Source organism: Perca fluviatilis, chromosome 10 (assembly GCF_010015445.1).
Source record: "Perca fluviatilis chromosome 10, GENO_Pfluv_1.0, whole genome shotgun sequence".
Taxonomy (NCBI): Eukaryota; Metazoa; Chordata; class Actinopteri; order Perciformes; family Percidae; genus Perca; species Perca fluviatilis.
The window spans coordinates 8,409,605-8,424,630 of record NC_053121.1 but is presented as its reverse complement, the minus strand read 5'-3'; the positions used below and the strand labels follow the sequence as shown (position 1 = coordinate 8,424,630).

Sequence of the window (15,026 nt, the reverse complement as noted above, 5' to 3'; positions counted from 1 at the left end):
ATTTCCGTTGATGGTGAAGTGAGACAAGGTGAATGGGACTTATTTGTGACTATTTATGTGGACGTTTCTGTATGTATAGTTTATTTTATATAACATTGTGTTTACAGGTGTTGGTGTGTCAACTGCAGCGAGGCTGTCCCATAGCTTCGACTTTTTAAAATAAAAGCTTGCGTCTGGTCAGCTATGTTTTTGTATTTTGGTGTTTTGGATGTTTTTTAACTAAACAGTACGGCAATCATGCTAATGAATACAATTATTTTTTCAGCAGATGTCTTAGTTACAACACGATGGAGCAAGCAAAGCAGTTTTGTTTTTATATGTGCGGGCAGGATTTATTCAGTTTGGGAAATCCGACGGTCTCTACAAAGCTGTAGCTATAGCTATAAATTGGCTGGCTGACTAAACAGGGAGGGACTAGAAATCCTGTCTGTTGTTGTTTTTTTGTATTTCAAGAGCAAATTGCTCCACAATATGAATACAGATTGATTATCACTTATTTTGTTGGTAACCGTTGTTGTATAATCACAATATTACACTTGAGGAGGCCTACACTTCAGTAATGCGCCTTTTGGACCTCAAAATTAAACCCTCTCATGTAATAAACAAACGTCATTGTTAAAGGCTGATGCAGTTTTAAATGTTTTATGATTTCAGAACGAGGTTAACCAATATTTTATATCAATCCTAATTTTTTTTGTCAAATTTCATGTCCATAAATGCAGCTTTCGAAATTATAGAAGATTAAAAAGATTTAGCCTTTAATAAAATATTGGTTAACCTCTTATCAAAATTTTAGATATCAGATCCCCTTCTAATAGGAGGCATGAAAATCTTTTTATTGTAGCTTACGCTTCTGTGGTCTCATATGTTATAATTGTAAAAGAGTATTAATTTTAGTATTATGTGGGTGGCTTCATTGTTGAGCTATATTTTTTTTACTGTTATGAATTTGCAAATAAAGCATTAATAAAAAAATGTAAAGTCATCGCAGGTTTCATCAAATAAATAAATGTTAAAGGTGCCCTGCCACACGTATTTCATTACTTTGTGGTAATGTCTGAAGTTCTACCATGGACTCTGTAACATTTTTTTGTGGAAAAAATGCTTTGGTTACCTTGTTTCAAGCCATTCTAGCGTGGTATAGAAAGCCTACAGGAAGACTCAGCTCGATTTCTGCCAGTTCTCATTAATATTCAACAAGCTAAGCTGTTTGAATCTGATTGGCTAACAGCTAGCCAATGAGAGCCTGGCTGTCAGAATCCTTTATCCAGCCCAACTGGGCGAGCTAATGAATAGTACATGTGAACCGTGGATTAATTGCAGAGTTTAACCTACATAGTGTAAAACTAAACACTACGTCAATGGGCACAGCCGAAAGACGGAGCAGAACGACACTGCTTGTTCAGGGTTTTCATAAATATAGGCCTACACTTCGCATCAGGAGTTAAAACCAACTGTACCAAAACACTGAATAGACTACTATTTAATGTGACAACGAGACGTTTTTAACCGGTAATGAAACTGTCTCAATTTAATACTGATGCCGTCAGACGGCCGCACGGACAGACAGCAGTTGGAGCTCCGGCGAAGCTCTGTGCCCGTCAGAAGTGGCTTCTCGCTGCGCAGCCGCTCCCCCAGAGCAGCATGATCACCGGGCTGGTCCGGTACAGCCTGAACCCTGCAAACGGAGATCCCGTTTGAACGTCCCAATTTGAGTAACCTCTGATTGGGTTGGTCGACCCATCATGGGACCAGGCCAGCTGTTGTTACTGGCCAAATGCATAATATTTATTATTATTATTATTAATATAATTATTATTATTATAACCATAGTGAAATCGTGCAAGCGATAAAAACCCGTCCTATGCTCTGTCGGCCTCTAAAGACAATTTATTTGTATATTAAAAAATAAAATCTGACCAATTTTGCCAGAATTGCCAGATGGCCAATCTGCCCCTGCTCACGGACATTTATCAGACTTCACACTGATACCTCCCTCAGCTTAATGTCATCTTTTCAACTTTCTAACTGTAATCTTGCTATGTTTAGACGGAAACGATCTGAAGAGAAAACGCAATAAAATGTGCATATGGTGACCCAAAAGTGTGTGAAATTTGATGTAGTATGCACACCAGGTGGCTAGGTGGTAGTGTGAAGCCTGCGTAGAACTTTCCTTCTACTTCTCTCCCTAGTAGCGCAAAACCAAAACATGGCGAAGCAAAAGCTGACAATTTTGTCTGGACAGATGAGGAGCTGGCACAACAGGGCGTGGACTGGGAGTCCTGCCAGTCAAAATATATAGACATATGGACCGAATTTCTTCAGCAGTATCCTGTGCCTGGAGAGACGTAATATATCATCAAAGCTGAAAGCCATTCGGACAAGTACGTATACGCAGGCGGGGGGGGGGGGGGGGGTTGAAAGCGGGAGCATCGAACGGTGGAGCATTTTTAAGATTTCTACTCTGAAGGGTGGTTTCACTTTTTTGCGTTTTTAAGCTAAACAAAAGGCACATCTGATAAAATATTTTTACGTTATCACCTGCAAGCATAGGTGAAAGTGAAGTTCTTGTGAAAACAGGGCCTTTGTCTGTTTGGCCCTCCCTGCCCTGCTATCATTACAGACATGTATGGACTAGCTGTAGCCAGAGTGACCTCTTCCGTCAAGTTTGTGATGTTCAACCTGCAAATGTCTTTGACTTAGTGTATGTCATACTTATCCAGACATGGACATTTTGGTTCCACTTCAGCTTTCTGTATTGGGAAGGTCTGAATAAAGCTGTATAAAAAAAGTTCAGATGTTCAATCTGTTTACATGTAGCGATAGTTGCTTTTAGTTGTTTTACCTGGGAGAATCAAGCTGGAATGACCACAAAGCTAAATGTTTTTGTGGAACTACCGTTGCAGACAGAAGCTGAACCTGTCACAGAAGCCAAGGAGTAGTAATGAAAGCTATTTGCTAACCTGTATAGCATCTGCTCCTGACTTAGCATAATAACCTGGAAGAAATTACGAGAGCATTTGTACTCCTTTCACAAGTGGCCCATAGGTTTTTATTTATGGCTTGACAGACAACACACAACTACAATGTAGAGGACATCAGATGAGACACAATCTTATCAAGACAATGAGATGAAATTGTGTATTCTTCTCAGGAAAGACTTCACTCTGTTATCTAGGGATCACCAACTACGTGATTTGAACTTGAATGAAATGTCTTCAACACATTGACAAGGCCACCCGCTGTCGGAATTGGTTTTATGAGTCTACAGACAATACCAATCTGAGGGGATTTTAGATGAATTAATCACCAGAACAAGTGTGTTCTGTTTTTCCAAAACTCCTTGAGTTTACTGTTATGTCTTTATTAAAGGTTCTATGACATGGTGGTCTTTGGGTGCTTTTATATAGGCCTCAGTGGTCCCCTGATAATGTATCAGGGGACCTCAAGGTTCTTTCCCCAAATTGAGCCTTGATGCAGAATTACAGCCACTAGTTTTATTCCCTCATTGAGCTTTCTTCAGGACGTGCCATTTCTGTGTCTGTAGCTTTAAATGCTAATGAGGAGGAGATTGGCAGGGCAAGGTGGAGGGTGGGGGTGTGGCCTTGACCAACTTGCGGCCACGGCACCATGCTTACAGTGGATGTATCACAATGGCTTGTAGACTCGCAGTCATTAAAGCTTTCCAGTTTGACCCAGAATCTGGTCCGGAGGGAGAAGCACCTGAAGAAGTTGCAACTCTGCGGCTACAACAGCAGGTCTCTGAATGGTTAGTTTAAAATATAGTGTCTGGATACAGTACTTTAGTTGGTTTGTTTATGTATGCTGTTACAGTTATTATCATGTAGCTAACGCTAGCCTACATTGTTGGCTTTTCATGTTGCTGTAATTTGCTAGCGTTCTAAAGCTGTATTAGCATCTGTATCAGTCATATCAGTAATGTTTGTATTTTAGAGAAGACTGTACTTTGGCTTATTTTTTAATTGTGTCTGGATATGGTACTTTAGTTGGTTTGTTTATGTATGCTGTTACAGCCTGCATTGTTGGCTTTTCAAGTTGCTATAATTCTAAAGCTGTATTAGCATCTATATCAGTCATATCCGTAATGTGTGTATTTTAGAGAATACTGCACTGCGGCTCATTTTCTAATTTAGTTAGTCAAACCTCTGCCATTATTACATCTACCTTTTTGTATAGGTGCCGTTGTGTAAAATGCGTTACCATGCCCACAGAAGCTGAGAATATTTGCTGCTTGGAGACACCTCAGGTAGCATTGTCACCACTAAATTGTAAACTACTTTGTCTATTCAAGTGACAACTAATTGTGCTTAAAAATGACACTTACCATTTATAATTATAATTAGGTTACTAGAAGACTACGGGAGGTCGAAGAACAGCTCACATGTATGGTTGACCATCCTGGATTTGAGCCTGTCTGCTTGAATGTCTACTCTCTGTATGTCTACTCATACTGCGCCGATAGGTCCTCTGGGACAGGGATGGCCAACAGCGCAGCGGTGTATGGTGTAGGGTTGACAAAGACTTCCTCAAAAATGAGGTCCATCATGTCAGCAACATAACCTGTATCATAAAACAAAAGCACAACCATTTTTCTGTTTTTAATTGTTTGGGTTTTGTTTTTACTGTGTTTGTGTATTTAATTGTCTTTTCATTAAGAGAAATAAATGTTAGAATTCGAAAATGTGTTTTTTGAATTGAATTGAACCCTTACCAAAGGTTGGCTGTGTCTTTTGTGGTTTAACTCTCCTTTCCTAGCTTTTGGAAAGTATATTTTGAAGAGAGGTTCACCTTCCTGTGTTTTGGCCTGTGGTCGGTCTCCATTTTCATTGTAATGCATAGCAGCCAGGTAGAGTCTGGAAGTACAATACAAAACTTGTTAATAACAACAGATATTTTAGGCTACAATTATCAAAATTATTGAGTCAACTAACTCTTTCACCTGCACAACATTCCAATAAAGGGAAAGACAACATTCTTTGGTGCAAAACGAAGGATGATAGCATGGAAAGCCTCCAATGATGAAGTTTGGTAGTGGGGGCTCAGTTTTGCAACATCCTTCATCATTCTTTTGTTGGTCAGCAACTTCTCTAACTTGTAGAAAGCCGGAGTTGCTGCAGACAATAAGACAATATATTAGAAAAAAAATACAGTACAGAATATTACAACAATGATCTCTGGTAAATTTCTGAAAATGACTAAATAATTACAGTGTGTGTAGTTGTCTGTTTTTACATTTAGCCTGTTATATTGATGAATTACCTGCTTGGAGCCATTTACTCTATTCGGTTGTCTTGCGGATCACATGTTCGCACTCGGGGTACAGAGGATCCTGGGTGTGTATGGACATCTCGAACATGGTTCAGGATCGCGGTCCACTTTGCGATTCTCTCTAGGCCGGAGGTTGAGCCAGCTGCAGTCCATTATATGTGGTTGTTGATGCTTTTCATCCACTTCTTTAGTTTCTCACAGTCTTTCTGCTTACTGATTGCTTCCAGTTTCTTTGAAATTCCTACAACGAAAGCAAAAATATATTACACTTAGTTAATTAACTAATTACTGAGTAATTACTCTATTGTAGCATTTCAAAATCAATTTCAAAGCCTTTTTTTACATTTACTCATAGTGTCAACATTTTCACAGCAAGGACAAGTCTTTTCACCAAATGGGAGCTTTACGCAAGCTTTAAAAAAAATCTAACATCAGGTCCTTCTCACCAAAAGGATATCACTAACAAGTCAAACAAAGGAAAAGGCTGGAGCAAAAATGATAGATTTTGTATGTTATAATGGAATATGGACGTCAATCAGCTCAATATTGGCACTAACAATATACCTTTTGCCATGTGCCAGACATCGTAGTAATAGGTTATGTTTCTCTCCCTGAGGAACTTCTGTACTTGTGGATAACGATCAGTGACAATGCAATCAAGTTTGACGCCACGTGACTCCAGTAATGCTAGACTCCTTGTCAGGCCCTCTTTCTCCATGTGGTAGCTACCATCAACCTTGTTGCTCTGTTAGCACAGAAAACAATATATTAAGAGGAAATGGATTACAGACTTCGACTATCAAATTCCAACCAATAACCCCTTTGCAAAATAAATTTGGGCAAATTACCTGAACCAACTGAATGTCAAAACGGTGTTACTCTGGAGATCCATCGTTGTATAACTCACATACTTTTCAGAGTGGCCTGTTTTTGTTCAAATAGGGACATTAGTAATCACTATTTAATGCTTATTATGTCTGGCATTTTATTTAGGTCACTCCTTTTAACTTCAAACAATATCTAACCCATGTATGAACTACACTTATTCAATAAAGTATCAATACCTGGTGAGTCAGCTCTCATGTCATCACCAAGGATCACTTTTTCCTCCTGACTCAGCCGCTGCAGATTCACATCCTGTGTGACTTTCCAGTGGTGAACGGTTCAATGAAAGATCATGGCGGCGAAATGTTTCATACCGAAAAAACTGTAGCTTCATTGCCTTGAAGACCTGTTGGTTTGGGAGGATAAATAATACATGTAATTTGATCTAAATTGAAGTAATTCACAGTGAAAGTGACTACAGTTGCCCATCATTTACCTTTTCAATTTTGATGAAAGATGCACCACTGAGGTACACGGCGGCAGAAAGGTGCAGATTTCCAGCTGGCGTGCTCCCAAGGACAAGCTGGCTATTCCAGTGTCTTGTAAATGTGCAATGGGGGCACCACTGCTTCAGAGACAGGAATGTCCCCAGCTTTTGGGTCTTCACATCACATGCCCGCGTGCAGACTGGACATGCATTAAACAACTCCATAATGCAGTTCTCGTACACCATGTATATTTTGCTGTTGTGGGTGGAAGTGGATGAATCTTCTCTGTATAAAAAAAACAAAGAAAGAAAATCTCATTTTGAGTTAAACAGATTGAGCTTTCATCTGGACTGTACTTTAAACCATCATCCTGTTTGCAGCTGGTTTAACAATCTTTATGCACATAAACAGTCTGAAAAGTATTAATAGAAACAGTCTCACTGAGACTATTCCTTTATGTCAGAATGGCATACAATTTAGAAAAATTATAAAAGTTATCACGAGCATACATATCTTCACACTCAGTAACTTACGACTTTAGCGTAGGGTGACCAAACGTCCTCTTTTGTCCGGACATGTCCACTTTTTACGTACTGTCCGGGGTGTCCGGGGGGGTTTTATAAATTCATGAAAATGTCCAGTTTTCACTGTTTTTCATGGGACCATTAAGCGTGTACTTAAATTGACTGGCGCTTTGCACACAATGCTACGGTACTTTGTTTTGTGACATAATTCCTGAGAGGCTGCTTTGTGGGCGGCTCTGCGACGCGCACATACACAGGGACCAGAGCAGACAGCGGAGCAGCATTGCACACAAGATGCCGAAGCGTTGTCTGCTAAAGATTTCCCACCGTGGTCAGAAAACACAGGGGAGACACTTTGTTTCTCTCACTATTACTCTAAAGTCGTATCGCTCGCCGCCACTCTCTCTCACTTAATTCTCCCCGCTCTATCACCCACTCCCCACACACACAGACTGCCGGCTCGACACACAATACGCAGCGCACAAGTATTAACATCAGGCTACGGCGAAGCTCTGCGTGGAGCCGGCGTACAACCATAAAATAACTTGTCCGGTCCAGGCGGAGTGCACCATGTGCAAAGCTGGCACATACTTTTCAGTGTCTTTATTATTTATCTTATTACACTGAAAAGGTATTAAGAGATATTTTGTTGAAGCTGGATTTTCTAACACAGAAGAGGTCATATTTACAACATTATTTCATATTATTTATTTATTATTAAATATTAAATATTATTATTTTGTTACAGGTTGTTACAGATTTTATTTTATTACAGAAGTTATTTTTGCACCATTGAGGCATGTTTATTAACCGTTAATTAAGCCTGTCTGAATTTGTGTCTCGAGGTCGGGCCGAGTGTCCTCTTTTTTTGGAATCAAAATATGGTCACCCTACTTTAGCGTAAAGTCTAACGATGCTGTGATGGAGTCGGCAGGATCATAACTGAATCCTGTCCCTTTGAAGCTCCCACTAAAGAGCTGCCCTCCAATGGATTGTCCTCAAGCTCTTCATCGAGGTCTAGACAAGGTCTTTTGGGTGGTCTCTTTATAGGTGTCAATGACAGGCACCAAAGGGTCAACATTTGAGGGCCCTACACCAAAATCTCTGCAGGAGACACTTGCCTGGATACCTACGGCCAAAATTTAAAAAGGTAAGTCCAATGAAACAACACATAATGAAAGCATTGACAAATGCCAGAATACTTACTGAGTACATGAAAAGTAAATGTACTGAAGATGGCAAGTACTTCACTTCTAAAGTGGGGCCGCAGAGTCTTCAAGGCTAGCTGTGTGCCTATAGTACGTGTTTCCAGGTGGTCTGTCTGGCAGGCAACATCCCTTGAGAAAGGCAGCTTAATGGAAGCAGTTGATGTGCTGGCCTGTGTACAGACAACAAGGTCAAATTAGCACTCAATTTATTACTTCATATATATTTGCAGAGGTGCACACTCAATAATTTAAAAGATGGCATAGGCAGATATTGCATGCGCCATAACACCAACAGCAGTCCAGGACAGAAAAAATAATCCTATGCATGACAGTATCAAGACAATAATTTTGGGTTATTATTTGTTGATCTAAAAGCAAAAACAGTGTCACAACACCCACGATTTGTATGTATATCCGTTCCGCTTGATATCATATAATCTAATGATCTAAAGAAAACAGAATGACATATGATGAGACCTCATAATAGCAGTGTTACAACTGATACAAACACCAATCCACTACTATTACCACTGCTAGGTACTAGTACACAGCATTTGAGCAACTAAATGACAATATAGCTTCACTCCAGATGTACCGTAGAAAAGAAGTGACCAGTATTACAGAGTGTACCCCTATGGTTGGTTTAGTTATGTCTTAAAATAATGGCCTGGATCTCCGTGAAAAGACACAATATGTGTGTCTCCATTTCAAACATTACTGCAGGTTAAATGCTTTTAGCAGCAGAGGTTGATTGTGGGCGACAATAATGTAATGGTTAGCTCGTCAAAATTCTACTGCCGCAGTTGCTGGCTGGCTCTGCAAAGTTAGCTACTGCCGCTAGCATACGTACAAGCTAACTATAGCCAGTTATCTGTGTGTATAACGTAACAAAAACCCACCCATTTCGACCCAGGTCTTAGGTTCACAACGTAGACGCAGATATAGCTAGGAAACTCCAAAAGCATTCGTAATATTTAGCTACCTAGCAGGCTAGGCTAACGCTGTTGCACTAACATTGCGCTAACGTTACCAAATGTCGGCGTAGCGTTAGCTAGCTGTCTAAACTTGTGAAAAGCCGAACATCCCCGTCCAAGCTGTTTCTCCAAGACCGGACTCTAGTACTGCAGCCCTGATTCACACACATATTTGATGCTATCCATCGTTACATTACCGTCAGTAACTGGGCTGCTAGCTGCAGAGCTAGCTAATGTTACAGCCACGTTCTAAGTGTAACAACCTAGGTAACCATATGCAGTGAAGCAAAAAAAATATGGCGTTAGTTGACTTACCTGTCCGAGGTTTGTAGCTGAGCCACAAAGAGTTGGTACTGCACCAGGCTTTAACCTCAGACGATCAGCAAGGCCAGCTTTGTATTGGCCCAAGTTGAGGAAACTGTCGTTGGTGAAATGTTTTCGCACACTAAGAAAACTTTGGGGATTTCTGTCGTCATATTTACAGATAAAATAAAATTAACCCACTGGCTCTGCACAGGCTCAGATGATGGAACAGAAAAAACATGTTTGTGTTCTTCTGAACATCCAAACACTGAGCAAATGTTATGCTTCCCTCGTTTGCTAGCCATGATGTCTCTCAATTAAAAACAATGGCGCGCCTACGGTACGGTGGCTATCTCTCTACCCTGGAAATTCTAATGGGCGGGGCCCAAATGCTCTAGCAGAGAAAGGAAAGCAAAGCAGAGAAAGAGGAGGTAACCTTGCTCGTTATTGCGACATAACGAGCGGATTCCTGAATGGCTCATCTTAGCTTACTTTTTTTTTTCCAAAGGCAGAGCAGGATACCCAGGGCTCGGTTTACACCTATCACCATTTTAAACCAATTGGGGACCATAAACAGGCTGGGGGAACTCATATTAATGTTAAAAAACCTCATAAAGTGAAATTGTCATGCCATGGGACCTTTAATGTAACACAATGTTTGAGTTTCTCACTGGCTTGTTGCAAAAGCACTAAAACAGCTTAAAATTTAAGCTTATTTGTGGTATTTTAGATGATGAAATCATTGTGGACTTGAGTGTTTGTAGGAGCAAATTCTGTGTGAACTGTCAAAAATCAAAAACCCAATATATATATATATATATATATATATATATATATATATATATATATATATATATATATATATATATATATATATATATATATATATACATATTTTTTTTTTTTTAGTGGTTAAATATAGCCAAAGTCAAGTATTGCAAGTCGAGTATTGCAATTCTACAATGCAGTGTACGGAAATCAGACCTCTGTTGCCCGCTCCTCATCTCTGCTTAAGGCTTCAGCCGCTACTAGAATAACACATCTACGACCGAACTGTCAGCTGGGAGTTGCATTGAGCGAGCTTGTGAGGTTGTCGGTTCAATCCCCAGACCGAAAGGATAAAATTTGGGTGGGGAAAGTGTAAGAGCAGCGCTTGTCCCTCCCTCCACTGAGGTGCCCTTGAGCAAAGCCCTTAACCCCAACCGCTCCAGTGGAGCTGCTCAGTGGCCACCTTCCAGCTACCGGGCAGCTTCCAAGTATGAATGTGACTGGGGCGTTCCTGCAAACGAGAGGTTTACTCTCAGTGAATTTTCCCTGAATAAATAAAGGTAAAAAAAAAGAAGAAGAAAAAAATATGTATATATTTGTGGGTAATCAAGACACCAGGTTTTGACAAGGAAGAATCATGTTAGATATTGCTTGAATACAGCCCTGTGTCCAGAAACCTCCACGATGGTGGATCTGTTACTACAGCAGAGAAATAACCACAAACCTCGAGCAGATCATTGACTACTTTTACATGCACATAATGTTCTGTTTTTTGCCCTTATTCTGAAAAAGACAATATTCCAACTAAGCTGTTTACATGGCTAAAGAAATGTGATGTGAGGGTATATCCAAAAACCTGTTGACATCGAAGTCTTTGATAATGTTTCAAAGTATATGTGTTTCTCCTTCTTATCGGGACTGCAGCATTGCAAACTATTGGCTGGTTGGTTTGTGTACAGCAACCATGGCGAAGCACAGAGCAGACCATAAGCCGTAAATAGGCAAGAGTCCGTAAACTGGGCGTAAACTGCGGTAATACCCCCGATTGAGACACATATTCCGAATGAGCTGTATAGATGTCCAAAGAAAGCTTCTAAAACCTGAATAATACCGGAATATCCCCCATGTCTTAATTGGAAAATGCTATATTCGGAAAAAGGCCTTATTCGGAATATCCAACCGGAATATGTTGTTTACATGACCTGTATCAAATTTGGAATATTGTCATATTCGGAATAATAGTGGAATATACTTTAGGTGTGCATGTAAACGTACTCACTGACAGATGATTACCCATCACTGCTGTATAAGGGCCAAGAGAAAGAGGTTAGTATACTTAACACATCTCCAAATAACCTCTGCTACACTGGCACCTACTCACATCCTGCTGAAGCATAAATATAAGAAACCTGCCTCATTTACATGCAGAACAAGTCATCTTATTCCTCTCTGCTACCTCCAACCTATCCCTCACTCCCTCACTCTTTACTTCACTTCCATCATTCATTCAACCCCTATCCATCCATTTAGTTATCTCTTGCACTCACTCCCCCTCTCTCTGCTTCTCTTTTTCCTATCCATTCATGTTCAACCATTGGGGCTAATCATTTATCTCCATTTGAGGTGACAGAAAGTTAAACCCTCTGAAATGTAATCTCCCCTCTGTCCATTCCTCTTTTTCCCCTCTATCTGCATTATCTCCAAGTCAGTCCTTCAACCTTTTCCACGTCTCTTTCTGTCACTAAGGCTGAATCTCATTTCTCACTTTACCCCTTCCCCTTAACCTACCCCTTCGTCTTACCCCTAGCCCTTGTTCCTCGAAACAAGGGGTAAGGGGTAGGGGTGAAAACATACCCCTATGAAATGAGACACCAATTGGTTACATCATCATATATACTTAGGTCTGTTTGCAATAAATATTTCTATACACACTGCATGGTGTGTTGGTCCGTGTATCATCCGATCATTCAATTATTCCATTTAATCTGGCAAACCAAAAACGAAATAACGAATCAATATTTTGTTTTTCTGTTTTTCTGTATGTACAAAAAATTGAAAACTGACGTTTGTTTCATTGCTTTAAGCTCGAAACGGGAAATATAATAAACAAGGACACCAAAACGAAATAATGGGTCAAATTTACGTTGTCTTTATTTTTCTTTATTCGTTTTCCCATTTCCCACGGTGCCATCAATTCTGTTTTGCGCATGCGCAGTGGTTAATCTCCAACCGCGTGGAACAGGTAACAAGCCTACAAAGCAGTGCCCTCAGTGGTGCTCATAGGTGGTGCTACATTATGGATCCATCGTTTGTGCTTTTCAGCGCCGCCAAAAGAGTGACGCTGAGAGAGGAGGACATGACGGTGGAAAAGATTTCTAAAATATTTCAGGTATGGCCATCGAACATTGCTTGTTCTCACACAGTATCTCTCCCAAAGATACGCAACGTTAGCTAGCTAACTAAAGTTAATGAATGCTAGTTTGCTACATTATGTTTTGAATGTGTGACATTGGGTGAACTGTTAAGTAATCTAACTGTGACAGCTATCTTAGTTGGCAGCCGCATAGGTGTTAGTTAGTGGTGATGTTGAAGTATTGTGTTGTACAGAGAGGCGTTTCTGTTATTTTTCCAACCCGTAATCGTGTCAATTAGGATAGGCTCAATGACATAAGTTAAGTTAGGTGTTTCTGTATCACCTGTAACTTTCTGTATTCTGTAACTTAAGGCAATACAGTTCAATAGCACCACAAACTCCATCCTCTAAAATGATGGAATGCCTCTCTAAAACAGTTTCAACAAAAATGTATAACTTTATGACATATAACTTTTGCATTATACGGTAATAACTGTACATGCTTTTTTTGCAGGACGGTTGTATTGGATTACATTAATTTTATTTTACGTTAGGTGAACTTAATAAACTAGCAACCCATAGTAGTGCTGGATTTATGCACCTAACAATAGTGGATACGGTTATTGAATTCCATTACCAAGATTTTGCCTAAATCTTACTTCTTTTTAGGTAACCAGCCAGAGCCTGTACCTCACTGACGATACCAATGTGGCAGTTTTCCCTGGAGCAGAGGGCCACTTCAGTTCATTCGACCTCAGGGACAAGGCCCATTACGAAGTACACGGGCCCGGGGCTGTGCTGGATGCAGGTGTTAACGTTGCTGCGGGCCCACTACCTACTCCTTCCACGAGCGGCCAGTTTCGCTTCTCCAGGTCGGCTAGCTCAGCAAGCCCCTCAGTGCCACTCAGGGCTCAATCCCTGAAATACTTTACAAGGTAAGGCACATTTTTTTTCAATTTCCATGCCCTTGTCAATATAATATAAATATAAATGTTCTCTTGTATGTTCAAAATTTTGAATGAACCTAAATTTTGTTGTTCTGAATTCCAGGACTGTCAGTTTGGGAGAGGTACAGAGTGGAAAGCTTGTGAACAGCAGAATGGTGGTTGTAAGATTTACGGAGCAGGAGGCCAGTGTCCCATCCATGATTGCCAAAGTAAAAGATGCCTTAGGAAGCAATGAACAACTCATCCTGACAGACCACAATGGAGTGGAAATATTGGACTCAGAAGGAACAAGAGGTGCTTCATTTGAACAATTTTATTTACCATCTCAAATTATAGTTTAGGTAACCCTGTGTCTTGAAATTGTACGGTGACACCCTTATGTGGTAAATATGCTGTAACCCTTATATCCCTTGTTCTTGTTAAATAGTTCTGAAATCTTTGTGAGTTATTGTAGGGACAGAAAAAGGGGCAATGAGAAGGGACACCCAAAATTCATGTTGTGTCTATACACACTTCCTCAACTGTAATTTCATTATTGTCCAATAAATAAAGAATAAAAAAAAAAAAGAAAATGTACTGTGACAATAGCATGAACTTTTAAGTTGCTTCACAGCTAAGTGGCAAATATATTGGGCTATTAATTGTCACGTCAACATTTATAAAGTCTCACATTTTAAACTGGAGCCATAAACAATGTCAAACCTTTGCCATTTCAGATAAAAACTAAATGAATATGCATTCACGTCCGTCTTCAAGAGTGAGCTCTTATTGATACATACTGTATATTTTGTACTCAATTAGGCACCTTTTATTGGAAGCAGAACACGCGAAAAATCATGGCTGTACCAGAGGTTGATTTCCAAGCTGTGCAACAAAAGAGGCGAAGAATCTCGTAAGTCGGACTACCAGTGGACTACCAGTGGCTTCTGTTACACCCCCTCAGTTTTTCCTCCTGACATCAGGCACTGTAAAAGGCTATGTAAACTGTAAATGGCCTGAATTAAAGAGCAGAGCTGGTCTGATACAACATATTCAAAGAGACTACATGAAAGCACCTAAAATAATGGCACATTTCTCCGTCAGTCTGTCCAGAAACACTGCCATGTTTATCTGAGTCTTTTCTTTGATACAACTATCTCTCCTACAATCGGACATCTTCAATCAATGCAGATCCTGCACTACTGTGTGGCTTCAGAATTCCTCAATGTGTTTGAAGTGCAGAGCAGATGATTTTTCCATCAACATTCACAGAGTCACTGGCCTTTCTGGTGTAGTAAATGTCATGAGAGAGCTGGCACGCGAAGCGTAAATGCTGCTTTTCTGCTTGCCACCAATCCTTACTTGTCA

The 15,026-nt window shown here is 40.1% G+C and overlaps 1 long non-coding RNA gene across 1 annotated transcript; it reads right to left on the bottom strand.

The window, feature by feature from the left end:
- Positions 1 to 6,699: 6,699 nt before the first annotated feature.
- LOC120567375 lies at positions 6,700 to 9,701 on the bottom strand. The gene is made up of 3 exons (XR_005640561.1): positions 9,624 to 9,701; positions 8,333 to 8,504; positions 6,700 to 6,887 (listed from the first exon to the last, which is right to left on the bottom strand). It is a non-coding gene; the product is annotated as an uncharacterized LOC120567375 (long non-coding RNA).
- Between the last annotated feature and the right edge of the window lie 5,325 nt (positions 9,702 to 15,026).